Consider the following 16,081-nt stretch of genomic DNA (forward strand, 5'->3'; position numbering starts at 1 on the left):
TTTTTTCGTAGGGATTCAAAGAAGTATAAATATTTAGAAAAACCAACTTTTTCGCATGTGAGGTAAAAAAAAATTTACCTGATATGATCAACACGCTTACCAATTAAACGCTTTATGCCATAATAGATACAAAGCTAGCGTAAATTTTTTAATTTATTAGGCACAAATCAAAAATTAATGTGGGCGTAAAAACACTGAGGAAGGGCGTTACTTAAACGAATGTAGCTTTTAAGATCTGGGCCCGGTCAATTTTTAATTGTTCATGCTGCCACAAAATTTATGAGTTTAATTTTCCTAATTTATTGTAAGCATATAATTGTCTCTCTTGGCTTTTGTTCGGTAGTCAACAAACAGAGTGTTCGTAGCCTCAAACTTTAAAAATTGAAATTTTGAATGTGTCTTACTATGGATACCGAATAGATTCAGAGAAAAAGCGAATATATTGAAAAATTTTGGGATGCCATATGAAATTGGACTGGGCTAGAACAAACGCAGGTGTCTCAATAACTTATTGTAAATTAGGTCAAAAAAAATTTGCGCTTTTTTATGTATAACAAAAAAGAAGAATATCTATAAGAGAGAAAGTTTTTGTAGAATTATTTTTATTGAATCTGAGAACGCCCTCGTATTATTTGTAAATAAAACACATTGCATACCTATTTGATAATAAAGATAAAATTAATATTGGATTTAATAAATCTTAATGATATAATGCAGTAATATCTATTAAAATTCAATATTTAAACTGTAAAACAAATTATTATTTTTAGTTATATTTTCATTTAGTATTTTCCGTTTTAAAAAGCACCTGCGTACATTTAATATAATACGTTTCTTATTCGATGTATTATGTATGTACCATTTATTTAACTTCACTTATTTATTTGTTTTAATAGAATTGTTCAGTACGTTCGTTTCATACCATTGAAAAAAGAAGTAAAGAGAGGAACTGACACAAAATTTAAGTATTGATGCCAGTACTTAATACTAAAGTGAAATTTGGTTTTGAAAGAAAAGCTTTATACTTGTCATTTACTCATAGTGACCATTAAGTTCAGTTATTTTTTGTAATTCTTTAAATGATTGTCGCCCTATTAGCTCAGTTGGTTAAGGCGTAACCAATTCCGTCCGCGGTATATTAATTTAAATAATAGTTGTAATAGATTGGTGTTGTGCATGGTATATGCATGAAGGAGGTGCACTCAGCCTCTGAAATTGAGGAGCTGATCAATGAAATTATCAGCGAAAAGGTAGTAAAACACATATATGATATCACAATGGGCTCTATAGCCTAAGTGTGCCCTTCATGGACATCCAATATAACCTAACCTAACCTAATCTAACCTAACCTTTAATGATTGGTGCTACGAAAATTATATTTTGGTAGTACACGGGTAGCAACTTTTTTAAATTTTAATGGAACCACATATTTATTGTAGCAGATTCTAGTTCTTTGCCTGAAAAAACAGTTGTTTATTAGTTTTTTCCTAGGATTCATTTTTCGGTACCATATTTTATGATTTGTTAAGGTTGAGAAATGTAAAAAAGGTACAGAGAAAAATTTTGTACAAAAATTTTATTTGGTTTTCGATCAAAAATACAAATATGCACAAAAAATTATTATTCTTATTCATTGGTAAGAATTTTTGCTGTAAATTGCTAATTTAGAAATGGGCAATGTATAGTTTCAAGCATTTCAAGCTCATATTACTTCTATATTAAAAGATCCATCCTAACAGACACCAACTGCTTACAAGTATAACTAACTATAAGTAGACTGTATATCTTTTTATAATAAATCGGATTCATTTACTTCTTTTACTATAACTTGTTGTTCTTTATTTGCTTCTCTAAGCTATAAATTGGGAATAAATATATACAGTAATTTTTCTAATAAAAAGTTGATATAAAATTTTTATGCAAACTAGCTGTTGAAGGTATTAAAGATTGTCATAAGAACTAATTCCTGACTAAGAAAAACTATCACTAGAGCAAAGGGAAAAGAGAAGGCCTTCAAATATTTAAGTCCAATACATTTCTAATCGAACCAGGATTTTCTTCTTACAGTTAGATACTTTTCAGCTTTTAAAGCGTGGATTGCTTTTACTATTTATTATTTATTGCATTCTTTTAAAAGATTCAAATTATTTTAATTTGATGTGCTGATCTAAAAATATATCAGTGTTTTCGGTACGGATCAGTATGGAGTGGAAGCACTTGGAATGTAGGTGCTATTTGAAAGAGGTTTTATATTTAAAATATTATAACATTTGAAAAGTTTCGGGAAATCTCTTAATAATATTATTTAAGTCTACAGTTTTATCCTCAAATCCAAATTAAGAGCTTTTTTGAAAATATTAGAGCAGAGAAATAATCAAAATATTTAAATTTATTTTAACTAGTTGCACCTTATTTCTATGACAAGTTTTTCTTTTATTTACTGAGACTTATATGCGCCTTATAATAAACTAACGAAAGTACAGGAATAAGCTCGAAAATTCCCCGAAAGTTAAAATTTTTGTTTACTTTTTTACTCTTGCGATGGGAGAAATCAATTACAATTATATGAAGATAGAAAATGTTAAAAAAAAAAGTTATTTATGTTTTAATTCGAGTAAGAGCAAAATGCTCATAACGCGAGTACTGCTGGGTTAATAATGTACATACATAGAAAAATACAAAAAAGTAATCAATGTATTTCAACAACTTTCAATTAAATCATATAAGAATTCTTCACAATATACGTTGCTGCTAAATACCAACCACGAACTAGAACTCGAGTCTGATTGTGTTGTGTTTCTTAACCGTACAGTTATAACCAATTTATATTGAAAATAAAATAAATAGTTTAATAGTTATTATACCATACAGAATTCTTAAAATGGATCAAGTTCTACAGTATATCAAGGACGTATATATATTATATTTGTTTTTATACAGAGTGCCCCTAAAATGTCCATACAACGTTCGATATAATACAAAAATAAATCGATGTAGCTTAAGTCGCCTTTGTACTAAATTGCTTCGTTTGAAGGCAAGGCGGTCTTGGAGTTGAAATTATGAAACAGTTTTTGTAACCTAGCACGAAATGTGAAATACTATATTGCTAAAAATTGATTTGTTGACATTGTTCTAAAGGATAAAAAATGTCCGAGAAAAAATTAGGTTAATCACCAACACAATAGCACAAAATATGAAATTTTTAAACTTGGCGCAATGCATTTCGAAAAGTGAAATGGTAAAATAATTGGGTTGTTCAAAATAATAATTCAAATGAACAAGGTCAACTCAAATATTTCCAAAAATTTGTCCCAAAAATGATAGCTCTCTAAATATCCTTTTCATCTCATCTGATGTCCTAGACCATCACTTTGATGTTGATTTAAGAAGGAACGTTATAAGTTTAAAGTGTTTATCTATGCGTCTGTGTGTTTCTCAGTGGCATCGTAGCCCCTAAACGATCGAACCGACTTGATTGAGAATATTTTATAGCTAAGTTTCCAAAAATCGGTTTACAAGGAATAAATCGCATTTGTCGGGGGTTTTTTATGTTTTGTGAATTTCACATGTAGCAAAGACAGATAATCATAAAAAATGTGAACTAATGATCTAATCTTAAATAATAATTAACACACGGTATAGTATTGTTTTAGTTACTAGTTCGTATACTTCGAAGTTGGTTGGGAAAATGTCACATCTATCAATTGTTCCTTTCTTTTTTTATACCCATGGGAACACTCGGCAATATTGACTTGCTTTTCATGTACTATATATATATATATACGGTAAAAGTAAAATGGAATGTACTTTTTATTTCGTCCTTTTTATTCGATACTTTTATATTAAACATGGTAAGAAAAAAATTTATTCTATTTAAAGAAAAGTGTTCTTCGTAATGGAAAATGTAGTAAGTAAGGACAAATGGTTTCAGGCTATATATTGTAAAAGTACCTATAGGTACTAAGTGTTTATTTGCTACTACGAATTGAAGATTAAAGGATATTAAACGTCCAATTATTCAGACTTACTGTTTTACCTGTTTATATATTACAAATGACGTTTTAATATTTTCATAAAACTACACAAACAGATTTTTACGTAATTCCTACGATTATCAGAAATTTTAAAGTATACTAAAATATAGAATATAAATGATTATACTTACGTCTAGGTTTGCTCTAACTTAAACTTTGACAGTTTTGGCTACTTGATTTTCTCGCTTGTGTCCCGGAAACTAAAAAGTATCTCAAATAAGTGATAGAAAATATACAGTGTGTCCAATTTAGCTGACACTTTTTGCATTCGTACACGACGTTTTTCAAAAAATGTATATTTTGCTCAAGGGTGTAGTACCTTTATTTTTTACAATATTGACAATTTTTATTAAAACAAGTTAATTATAATTGAAAACGTTGGTCAGATATCCAATATTATCCATCTACCATAAATTACTGATTTTGTTTTTTTTTACTAACAATTCTATGTATAAGCATCGGTAGTTGATCGATGTTTGGGTAATTCGAATAATGACAAAGGTGGAAATATTTTGTCATCAACCATAAAAATTTTTTGGTTTTCGCTTTATAATGAAAAAAAAAAATGATTGTGTCAACACACCTTTTTTAGCCCCGAACTAAAAGAAGGTGTGCTATATGTTTAACCGCCTTGTCTAGTGTGTGTCTGTCTGTCTGTCTGTGACATCGTAGAGCCTAAACGGATGAACTGATTTTGATTTTTAAAATTTCGTTTGAATGGTAATTTAATGAATGGTGCTCTTACCTTTGTTTCAAGTGCGAGTTCAGAATTCCATTTCCCGAAAAAATTAAAAAATTGGCGATGGTCTTCAAAATCTTCTCAGTTTGTAAAAGGCTAAAAGAAAAAAAGTAATGTAATGAATAGTTTTCTTAATAATGTTTCAAGTGCAAGTTTAGGGTAACGTAAGAAAAAAAATTTTGGGGGGGGGGATTTAAAATTTATAAACTTGTTCAGTGTAACTTGTTCTAAGCTCTAAACAGTAACTTATTTTTTTCAGCATTGCTGAAGAAAATTTACTAAGGCATCGTAGGTCTTGTGTGAAGAATTTAAAAACTATTTATGTTATAATAAATATCTAACTGAAACACAAACTTAGAGCATTAAATTATGATAAGACTGAAAACAACAGACCTATTAAAAATATTATATTGAATGTTTTAACTACTGTTCCATATTTTACTGCTGACATATATTTTTTTAAAGATTAAAAGTAATTTTTCTAAACAAACAATAAAATAATAATATAACTTGATTATTATTCAAAACTCAAAATATAACAACAACATATTATTTGTAGGATAGGTCTTACTTATAAGACTTTACATATTATATACATATACACAAAATTTATTGTTTAAAACACATTGACAGACATTAAAATGATAATAACAAACACAAAAACTTTTCATTTTCTTATCATTGTAATTTTCCATTAAAAACTTTTACTTATTATGTATACATATACCGACTATACCGACTTACTAGTGTATATTTGTTGTAAAACCCTTTATAGACGTAAATTCATTCGTTAAGAAAACATTATGTGTGTGTAAAGAATGAAAATTTACAACCACAAAATGTTCATATGTTTATACAATCTTAATGCTAGTTTTATCAAATATGGAGTGTACGATTTTATGAATTTATCAAGTGAAATTTACAAAATTTATAAAACCCCCGACAAATGTGAATCTTGTAAAACCGATTTTTGGAAACTTAGCTATAAAATGTTCTTAATCAAGTCGGTTTGACCGTTTAGGGATTACAATGCCACTGAGAAACACATAGACGCACAGATAAACCCTTTAAAATTATAACACTCCTTCTTCAATCAATATCAAAGTGATGGTCAAGGACGTCAGATGAAATGAAAAGAATACTTAGATGGTTATCATTTTTGGGGCATATTTTTGAAAATATTTTAATTGAAATTGAAATATTTGAGTTGATTTTGTTTTTTTGAATTACCTAATTATTTTACCATTTCACTTTTCGAAATTAATTGAGTCAGGTTTATTTGACCATTCATTTCCTCACTAATTATTCATATATTGAAATTGTATGTCATGCCTTTCCAAACTGAATCGATTTTGAAGATCATTGCCAATTTTTTAGTTTTTTCGTGTACGAAAAAACTAAAAACTTAGTCCCCTTAACACAAAACCTAAATTTTGTGTTAAGAGGGCCAAACATGCTTCACCACTGAAGGCCCAAGCTATGCTGAGGGCAACCTTATTGTCCAAGAGATGGAAGTAGAAGCTTGTGTTTGGCGGGCGATAGGTCCAACGGTTCAAGAGATAGAAGTTATGTTTAGTAGACGGGCTATGTGATTATCGTGCTAGCGGATATGATAATCGAGCTTAGCGGGCGGGCTAAACATAGTATAGCTATTAATGAATTGCAAGTTTATTAAGATTCATAATCGTTGGTCAAATAAATTGTAGGTGAAACGAAGCTCACCGGGGCATCTAGTATTAATAATTTTCAATTTTTTAATTTTGTTTCTTTGGTGTTAAAATATATCTGGACAAAAAGGTACTATTTGAACTTAAATCAAATAATTTTGATAATGTTTTTATTGGCCAGATGCACAAAATTTTATAGAAAAAAAGCATTGTTTTTGTGACGATCATAGTTGATGTAAAAACGTTAGACAGAGTAGGTATATCCTAGCTGTAAAACTCTATAAGAAAAGTAAAACTCAATAAAGGTACATCTTACATTTAGAAATTGAAATTGTTTGAACTGTAGCCAACCACTGATAATCATACCCACAAAAAAAGTTCACCTTATATTCAATGTCTTATACTCTTAAAGTGGGTTTGGTTTATATGTAGTGATTTTGTTTATTTAGGATAGATGGAACACAAAATGTGCTTTGTATAGGTATATTTAAAACATATATCTGAGAGAATGAAAACTGTCTGAGTAATCAGTATCTAACCAGTGTAAAAAGGTACATACATACCTACCCACTTTATTTACAATTGTAAGTGAACCGAAAATGTATTGTTGTATTATTTTCTCTTAGACAAATATATTTAATAAGAATTTACAAATATTATTTTGTGTCTAGGTACCTATGTCCAATAAAACGTTTTCGTTTTGCTGTTTTGAATCTAAATAGAATTTCAGTGAGTAGTAACATGTTGTATAAATAGGATTAAGTTAAAATAAATTTATTATTAAATTCAATTAAATAATTTGTCACAAAACATTAGGAAATCTTCGAATTCTGGTAGTTCGATTGGGTGCGCATCTTGAAAGCTAAATACTTTTTCTAACTATTCTTGTGGACTTCATTTAGCATGATTTATCTCCTCAAATACATGAATCACAAATAGCAATGCAATAAAAGGCTAATGTTCTCGAAATAAGAAAGAAGAAGAAAAACGGGTACCCATTTAAAAAATTCCAGAAATTGGATTTATTTAACGATTAACCTAAAAGTTTTCGAGAAATCATAAGAAATCAATCCGAGATATCCCAATCGTTAAATTAACCCAAATTTTTGGATTTTTGTGTCAAAATTACCCAATAAACTAAATTTTTCTAAATTCCAAAGCAAAAAAAAATTTTCGATTTTCTTGATTTTTTCAAAGGGGTGTATCCCTTAAAAAAATTCCAAAAATTCGAAAAAACTTTTAAGTAACCTGCCTGTCAACTGATGTGGAAACAATTTCCTTGAAGTTTGGTTAATAGTAAGAAGTATTTATCATTTATTAATTTAACATCAGAAACCACTTTATTTAATTTTGCAAACAATAAGTAAGTAATAAATGTGCAATAGAAAATTTAAACTTTTCGACATTGACATGCAAAGATCTCCATTTAATGACTGGATTTAGTTAAATGTTTGTTTTACTATTAATAAAATATTAACGAATCATTAACAATGGTAATGGTTCAAATCATATAAAGTTATCTGAAGACTATTCCGGTAATTTAATATCAAAATAAGTTCTCTGTAACTAACCATTACAGTGAAGTTTGTTGTGTAAACTATAAACCCGAAACAATACAGAAACAATGTTCATGTTTTTATCCAAAGATTTATTACAAACCTACAAAAATCAGAAAAAACCTGACCGTTTTTAAAAAACTGAAAAAAACTAACATTTAATGTAATGGTCCCGATTAAATCAGTTAAGTTAAATTTAAAATTTGTATTGATTTGATTATTTGGAGCCTGAAGCCAATTGCAGATTTAATTAAATGAATACAAAATAATCTTGGCGTAGGCACTGGATGATTTATATATTTTTTTTAAATATATATATGGAATGCACTACTAAAGAGCATGGGACATCGCGGGTTTATTTCAATGAAAGATGCACACTTGAAACTTCGTGAGTGGCTTTCTTTTTTCCGAAAAGGCAGCGTTTTCAAATGAGCATCATGTCTTCATAGTTAAAAGAAAAAGTTGACTGATCGATCAACGCACAGCTGAAACCGCTGGGTCTAGAAGCGTGCAGTTTTGTTCACACGTTCCTTAAATGACATAAGAGTGCACTAAGAAAGGATTTTTGGAAATTCATCCCCAATAGGATTAAAATTCGAGTTGACAGTTTAAGGTAGTTCCTCCGCGACCGTCCAGTCAAAAAGTTTTGGACTAATACTATCATTCAGTGCATTAACTGTGCTATGACTATTATACATATACCATATATTATTTTCACAAGACTGTAGTTCCTCACTACTGTTTCTAGTATACATATAAACACACACACTATGACATATGCCTTTAACATTAGTCTTCATATCTTTTCCACAAAAATCATCGCTAAAACGAGTTATTTATTTAAGTTTTTTATCGAAACTATATGGTAAATAATTTTTATTTTTATTTATATATTTTCTAAATATAGTATTCTACATTATATTAGTTTTTCATAGAGATGGTGGACGTCATTCATTGGTAAATAAATATAATATTTGTAAATTTGTGTATTTTTATACACTTCTCCCATGTACACGTACAAATTGCGTCACTTTTAATTGCTAATATCTCATGTATGGCATGGTAAATCATCTTCTAATTTTAACAGCAAGTGTATTATGAATTAAATATTTTATATTCTGAGTTTTGAGAAATTCTTGGAATATCACTTTCGTGTAGGTACTACCTTAAGTGGAACTTGGTCAATTTTGAGGTTAGTAATGCTTAAAATGATATATGAGCACATGGCTCAAAACAAAAGTTTGTGTGTCTATTTTCAAAAAATTCATTCTTCAAGGAGGTACAAAAGGGGATGAAAGTTTATACGAAACATTTTTGAAGTTAGAAATATAAAAATTGATATAAGTGTTCATGGTTCAAAACAAAAGTTTACTGTTTCTTTTTCTTATTTATTCTTTAAGGGATCGCAGGGAGCACATTGGCCGAAGGGCATGAGATCAAAGCCGATGTTTAGGTGGCAATCTTATCGGTAACGACCCTATCTATTCTACCGTAATTATTATAAAGTAAAATATTGTCACCGTTATTTGACTCAAACAGATAAAATATACTTTTACTACAATGCACTTTTAAACTAAATTTATTTTATATTCTACGATGACTTTGTTGAGTGATCAAAATTGTTTCTCAAGAAACATTAAACAATAATAATGGTTATATCTATAATCCACCTTTAAAGTTATATGTTTTAAAAATACTAATAATTTATTAACATTTTTTATCACTCTTAGAAAATATTTTTCTAATGTTGTAATAAAGTATATACATTTTTGACGCAAAATATGATGAAAATTGTTTGCTAGAAAAATATTACACTGCTTTACGTATAAAGTTTATCGTATAGCATATAATAATAATAATAATGTTACAAAGTACAGTTGTAGCACCTATCAACTTATATTTTAAATATAAAGGTGGAAAAATGGAAATTATTTACATACTATAACGTGAGATAATCCATGATTTAGTTGTGCGTTTTAGAAGTCTGGCAAAGTTCTTCTATCGGTGAAAGAACTTTAAAATCGGTTAAGTAGTAAACTGAAAAATGACGGTTTATATATATTTTCATAGAAACTTCTATTTCACCCTTTTAGGAGATGATCTTCGAAAAATCCTTTCTTATGTGACACTTTCAGTATAAAATCAATATCTTCTCGAAATTTGAAACTGCTATCATTAGCGATTCAGGCTGGGCGTCGATATAGCAGTCGCGACATTGCCTATTAACCCTCCAGATTATTTCACCCGTTTGAAATGTTTCTGATTTTAAATAATATACAAAAAGAATCATTTTGAAAAAAAAATCATCAAAATCGGAGCCGTCATTGAGGACTCCCTAAGAATGGCTATTTTATGTATTCCTTTATTTCACTACTAACAAATTATTAATTTTGGGTTGTGTACTAATGTTCAACCTGTATGTTAAAACCAAAAGAATATTATATATAAAAACATAAAACTATTATTATATTATTATAATATTTGATATTCATAGAACCATGAATAATGTACCGTACCATCTAGCATCTAGCATCGTCTATCTTTAACGTGTACCTTCAACCTAGAACATCTATATTTTTATAATATATACTTTTTAAGTTTGTAAAAGAAAAATGTTGCTATGATAGATATTATGAAGTTTTGTGACGTTGCACTGTATCTTTGTAGTGTTTTCCTGTGTAAAATGTCTTATAGCATTTATGATGTTTGAATTTTAGTGTAGCATCGACCGGCGACGTATAAAGTTTTGAAACCAAGTAACATGCACACTTAACATTGCAATCGGCCTTTGGTTAGGTTAGGTTAGGTTAGAGTGGCTGTCCTGGGGTGGGACACATTTAGATCATGTTGTTCGTTGTGATACCGAAAAAGGGTTGGCCCATCCCCGGCCACTTCTTCATGAACCATTTAGAGCTGTTATTAGAGCAGTAGGAGTGCTTTGACGTCAACGGGCTTTAGGTCAGAGAGGTCGTCAGAGAGACGCTGCCTCAAATAAGTCCACCTCCTCATGGCAAGAGATGGACAGTGAAGAAAAGATAAGACATCGTCTCCTCAGGCGTTCAGCATGCCAGCCGCCAAACCAGTGTCCTGTAATAGCCACAATAACTTTGCCAATAGAGGCCCTTGGAAGCGCAATCGATAAAGGATATTTTTTTTTTACAGATGTTTTGTCATTTGAGAAATTCATTCTCGATATTAAAATTTTTATAAGTGGACTACTCAATTTTGGCAAGAATTTCTGTATTAACACGTTTTTATGAATATAGTAGAATAAATAAAGATTACATATACAAAGTAGATTTGTTAGACCTCAAAGCTTTTTGCACATTTGAATAAACTTTTAAGGCCCGTTTCATTAAAAAATTTTCTACAGTAATGTACCAATCGATACTACAATTTCATTTTTTGTAACCAACAATTTTAAAAATGTCGTAAATGTTACCTAGTTTTCACTTCTTTATAACTTTCATAGTTTTATGACAAATATTTTTACATTTATTAACAACTCTCGGTTTATAATTTTTTTTCTTCTATCTATAAGGTTTACCTAACGTTGGCCTTGTGAATAAAAAAAATAACAGGGTTGATGGCGTCTAATAGTTTTAAAAATTAAATACTAAATTTTCCATTCAATCTAAATTTTATTTAATGACCAGAAAAAATACACGTAAACGTGATCTTAATATGAACAAATTTCAATCAGATAAGTTTATGTTTTAAATGAATGCAATAAATTGATTTTTTTCTCATGTGATAAATTATTAATATAATGCGATAAAATTCGTATTCTATACACAGAACGCAAAAAGATTTCATGAATTATTTATTGAATACATTTTCATAGAAAAATTTTCTTTTATTACTAATGAAAATTATTTATTAATGAAATGCTAGATATTTATTCAATCGATAATTTCTTTTTACGTTTATGTATTTATCAAAACTATTATATTCAACCAGTATATATAACAATGGTGTCTGCTGAATTATTAAAACTTATAATAGCTTTAGAGACGTATATTACGCGAGAAAAATAAACTTTTTATTGGAAGTTTTTCATATAATATCACATGTACTGTGAGTGGGTAAATTGACACATTTATCGACTTTCTATATTTAAAAAAATTAAATTTCTGTTAGTTGGAAAAGTGACAGCATCAGAAAAAGGATAGGGTAAAGTTTGGCAAATTATAAAAAGAACTTTTGTCTGTCTGCCTATTTCGATTTGCACAGGATCAATTTTGATAAAACTTGTTATTCATTCATATTTCTGTAATTATACAATCTAGGCCACGATCCTGAATTCCGGAACCAGGACTCCACATTCTTGAAACCTGTTTGAGTAAGGTTAGTTTTGATCACCCATTTAAAAAGTATGACCAAAATTTAGTACGATTACATACTTGATTTATCAAAATTGGATAAAATTTGGATGTGATAGAGCAAAATTAAATTTTTTGGAATCCGATGACGTCATGAAGTTAATAAATTCGATTTTATTGATAATAGAGGCAAAATTGATCCAATCTAATTGAAATTTTTTTTGAACCCCACTAATTTTGGGCCATTCTTTTCAGCTGTGATGTCAGTTTTACTGTAGCTATCACTTATATGCTTAATTCTGGGACCAGGACTCCAAATTCTTGAAAATGATAAGAGCTATGTTAATTTTGACCACAAATTTGAAAAGTATGACCAAAATTTTGTAGTATTACAAACTTCTTTTATCAAAATTGCCAATATAGTTCTTTCAAATTTTCAGTAATTTTTGAGTAGTTTGTTTTTGAGTAAAATTTTTTCCAAATAGCTATCGAAACGACAAGTACTACACCTTTGTACTTCCGATTTCAATTTAAAAAAAATTCTTTGCATAAATACCGTACAACAGATTATTATACGCAAAAAAACCCTACACATTGTTCAACTTCAAAAACATCATCAGAATCGTCTATTAATAAAAAATGAAATGATAATATTTTTATGAATTAAATAGCACACTAAATGAGTATCGTAATTTATTTTTTTATTTAATTTTATTTTTTTATTCAAATGAACAACCCCACACAAAAACCACCTACTTACTATATTAGTTGAAAAATAAATTAAAATAAAATATTATGATAAAAAATATCATCATTTACACTTTATTAATTAATATTTTAAAAAGGTCATAACACTATTATATATAATACTGTGTTTGTTGTTTTATTATAAAAAATTGATACTCTGTTGTTATAGTATTTTTTTTTTCTTTTTGTATTTGTTTAAATACAATTTGTTATTATTATTTGATTATTTTCAGATGAGTAAAACTTTTCAAAACATAAATAATAATATTATTTAAAAATAATGATATCGCTCAGTGAAATCGGAAATTAATTTCCAGATAGCGTTCATTTTTTTCTACCGCCAACACTAATTTCATTTCATTTTAAAATATTTTTCCGACCGTTTTCACGTAATTGTTAATTTTTGGCTTTGCTAGTTCTAATACATTTAATTAGGTAAAAAGTATTCTAAAATTGTTTTAACTCTTTGATCAGGTCATTTCACACACGGTATGAAATGACCGTGAAAAAGCCAATACAATTCAATTTTTGGTTGGGCCATATACAGCCTGATCATGAGTTTACGGATGATATTTATCTATAGCTCTTACACCAGCATATATATCAAACGCATTTTGCTTTTCAGATCTTCTTTACACTCCCTAGAATAATTCTTCGATAAGGTATCGAGGTATCGTGCGATACCCGGTAGAAATTATGCTCCTTTCGCACTTTTGTATATTATAAATCTAGTACTTTTTTTTAACTTACTTAAGTTTTTCTGAAAATTAAAGGTTTTAATTTTAGAAGTCAAATACTAGTTTCATTCTTTAAAGTATTTTATTTTATTGCTGTTTTAACATTTTAATTTATGTATTAACTGTAATATAAGGTTAAAAAAGACAAAGTTTTAGTTTCCTAAGTGACCAAGGTGAAAATGGCCAATTTTTTGTGTCGTTTTTATACCATGTATTTATGAAATATATTAAGGCATACTAATATTTAGCCTCAAGTTTGTAGTGATAGTTTACAGTATCATCAAATGTATTGGTTTAAATCATTGAAAACTAAACACTACACTTCTTGAAGAGCTCAGCAACAGCTCAATATGTATTTTAATGATTTAGAAAAAGAGATTTCCTTTTCCCATTAACACTCTTCTTACTTATACTGGGTAATCAGAGAAATAATTATTATAAAATATGTATACCTATCTATCATTACGTATCAATCCAATATAACAACAAGATATCTAATGTTGTTAGATTCAAGGTATATAAATCACTTTGAGTGTCTATTGGAAACTCAAAATTTAAGGTTTCGTTTAAAACTTGATTAGAATAATAATAATAATTGTTATTATTATTATTAAATGAATAAAACTGACAGTTTCTTATTACATTCTTCGTATATTTACATTAGTTACTACAAATAAAATAAATTGGAATTATTTCACAAAATTATATCTCTATTTAAATAATATTCTCAGTAGTATATATAACAAACTAATACAAAACTACTAAAGAAATCTTTTTTAATTAAAACAATTCATTATGTAATTAAAATAACAATGACATTTTATAAAATGAAAACTAGGTAACGCGTAAGTTTCCACGTATTACACGTACCAATCGTACTACGAGGAACAACATCGTCTAGAAAGATATCAAGGAACATTTCTCTATTAATACACAACAAATACAGGATAATTTCGTCAGTTTAATTATAATCATTTTCAGTATCGAATTGAATGATTACTGCAATAAAAACAACAAATAAAATGACATAATCAATAGTTTACTCATAATAATAAAGTGAAATTTACAAAATTTAAAAAATCGCCGACAAAAACGATTTATTCGTTGTAAAGCGATTTTTAGAAACATAGCTATAAAATATTCTCAATCAAGTCGGTTCGATCGTTTAGGGGCTACGATGCCACAGACAGACACATACACATAGTGGTCAAACTTATAACACCCCTTTTTTTTTAGTTCGGTGGTTAAACATATAATTTAGGAATAAACATATATAGATATTTCGCCTAATATTAAAAAAATTAGAGTTTTTTCTTAACTTTCCTTAATTGATTCAAGTTTTACCGATTCAGCATAATCCAATAGCAAAAATTTTTTCAATCAACCAACCGTTCATTACACACCCCTCAATTGACAGTTGAACACAATGATGTAATGCATTAAGCAATTAATAGCCTTAAGTCGTATTTTATGGATCCTGTTGTTTAAAACTTCATCATAGATGACGTACCTATATTTTCTCAATTATATCGTACATAGAAGAATGCAGTTTTAGTTAAAAGTCGAAAATATATGTATTAGCTCACATTCCTTGAAGTACCAACAACTTACTAGTAGCTAGCTCAACTAAGATACTTTTAAAAAGTAAGTGATGCTAGTAACAGTACCTAGTGCTATGTATATGAAGTACTTTAAAACATGTTGTAGAATTCCACTAAACATAGCATTGCACATTGCATCATATACTCAACTACTTTATTCATTGTATAACTAAACTACTTAGAAAACTGTACTTTAAACAAGATAGGTGGCAAAACTAGAGGAGAAGTTTGTGAATAGTTTGAAGTAGTTTGCAATTAGGAAACATTGAAATGCATATTATAAGAACATGTCGATGTATATAGAAAGTGTGGAAATTTACATCATCGTCATCATCAACAGCATTGCATTGCATCCATCCATCGACAAACTTTATGAAGGAAGAAGATTTGAAATAATCAATTATCTATATGTAATTACATCAATTAGCATTTTCGATAGGTAAAGATAAAAAAAATTCTAACAAACAAAACTTTTCAGGTATAAATCAAGTTACACATAACTATATGAAAAGCTTAAATAAGTAGCTCAATAAGTTTTTAAGTAAAATATAAGTTATTTCCAACTAGCTGTATCCGACATGATTTCAAATGCCACATAATGTAAAAGAATGTTTGGTTTTTTGTTCTGTTTATTGAAATGCTTTCTATACCATGTATATATGAAATATACATAGTATA

Source organism: Chrysoperla carnea, chromosome 3, assembly GCF_905475395.1.
Source record: "Chrysoperla carnea chromosome 3, inChrCarn1.1, whole genome shotgun sequence".
Lineage (NCBI taxonomy): Eukaryota > Metazoa > Arthropoda > Insecta > Neuroptera > Chrysopidae > Chrysoperla > Chrysoperla carnea.